The sequence below is a fragment of the Otolemur garnettii genome, unplaced genomic scaffold (genome assembly GCF_000181295.1).
Source record: "Otolemur garnettii isolate 467f Iridium unplaced genomic scaffold, OtoGar3 scaffold03308, whole genome shotgun sequence".
In the NCBI taxonomy this organism is placed as follows: domain Eukaryota; kingdom Metazoa; phylum Chordata; class Mammalia; order Primates; family Galagidae; genus Otolemur; species Otolemur garnettii.
This window is the reverse complement of record NW_003855703.1, coordinates 58-1,842: the sequence shown is the minus strand read 5'-3', so window position 1 is coordinate 1,842 and position 1,785 is coordinate 58. Positions and strand designations below refer to the sequence as shown.

The 1,785-nt window shown below is 49.9% G+C and overlaps 1 pseudogene; it reads right to left on the bottom strand.

Moving 5' to 3' along the window:
• Positions 1–366: 366 nt before the first annotated feature.
• LOC100957108 lies at positions 367–1,039 on the bottom strand (annotated as a pseudogene).
• Positions 1,040–1,785: the final 746 nt, after the last annotated feature.

The following is a 1,785-nucleotide window of genomic DNA, read 5'->3' as shown; positions in this document are numbered from 1 at the left end:
CACTCTACCCAGGGGGAGAGCTTGAGGCTCTGTCTCAAAAAAAAACAAAAAAAAAAACCCATGTAGTTCTGACCTCCAAACACTAACCTATAATTCTCATAGGCAGGTGGGAAGGGAAGGACAATCAGAATAAAAGTTCAGAGTTCCTCCTACCCCTGGAGAAAAGGGAAGCCCCAGGCATGGCACACAACCAGAACACCAGGCCCCAGTGGAGAAAAGGCCCCTTTCCTAGCTCTGGCCCAAGTCCCTCAAACCAAACCTACCCCAAACTCTCTTCAATGAAGAAGAAACATTTAAAAATTCTTGAAATTGTCCAGGAACGTGGTGCATGGCACATGTAGCAGGCAGCTGGCTGACCAAGGAGTGTTAGGGCTTGCCACTGTGCTTTTTGGCAGGAAGGATGGGACACAACTCAGCTTCCTCCTCTTCACTCTCCTCTTCCTTAGAAATATCACTGCTTGCAGGTGTCCTCAAACTATGGCCTGCCTAGGACATTTATCCAGCCCACTGGGTGTTTTTGCCACTGCTGCCTCTCCTGCTTAGCAGCCAACTCATCCTGGGGCCTGCAGTCCAGCCCTCCAATGGTCTGAGAGACAATGAACTGGCCCCCTGTTTAAAAAGTTTGAGGACCCCTGGATAGTAACAATCTGGTACCACCCAGTGATCCACCAGGACCAGAGCCTGACTTCATGTAGAATGTTACAGGTGGTTGGAGCTGGAAGTCATCTAGGCTGAGCATGGGCTGGCAGGACAACTTGAGGTTGGCCACAGGCACTGCAGTCTCCGGGCCACAACTTCTACCACATTACACTCATCTTTGGCCCCTCAGTAAGGCAGAGCATGGTCAATGCCAGTATGTGCTCCACATCCCCGCCTCCTCTACTTTGAAGGTGAAGGCGCGGGTATGTCCGGAAAGCTCAAAGTGAAAGAAAAAACTGTACATAATGACTGGGGCCAGGACCCACAGACCCCTGACATCCTTGTGGACTCGGCTTTCCTGATTGAAAAATGCCAAGGTGGCAGCAGTACCGGCGGCCATGCTGCAAGCTGGAACCCCATTTCTTTTCTTTTCTTTTTTTTTTTTTTTTTGAGACAGAGCCTCAAGCTGTCACCCTGCATAGAGTGCTGTGCCATCACAGCTCACAGCAACCTCCAACTCCTGGCTCAAGCGAGTCTCCTGCCTCAGCCTCCCAAGTAGCTGGGACCACAGGTGCCCGCCACAACGCCCAGCTATTTTTTTTGGTTGCAGCCGTCATTGTTGTTTGGCAGCCCGGGCTGGATTCGAACCCACCACCTTAGGTGTATGTGGCTGGCACCTTAGCCACCTGAGCCACAGGTGCCGGGCCAACTGTTGGGTCTTTTTGGACTACTTGGTGAGTCATTTCCTCAGCTTCATCTCCTAACCTGCTGAGTTTTAAATTTCTATTTCCATTTTCAAGACTTTTGTTTTCTAAATTTTTTTTTTTTGGGCAGGGGCTGGGTTTGAACTCGCCACTTCTGGTATATGGGGCCAGCGCTCTACTCCTTTGAGCCACAGGTGCTGCCCTTTTTTTTTTTTTTTGAGGCAGAATCTCACTTTGTCACCCTTGGTAGAGTGGTATGGCATCACAGCTCACAGCAACCTCAAACTCTTGGGTTCAAATGATTCTCTTGCCTCAGCCTCCCTAGTAGCTGGGACTACAGGTGCCCCCCATATGCTTGGCTATTTTTAGAGATGAGGTCTTTCTTTGGCTCAGGCTGCTCACCGCACCTGGCTGAATATTCTTTTTTTAATGGAGACAAACT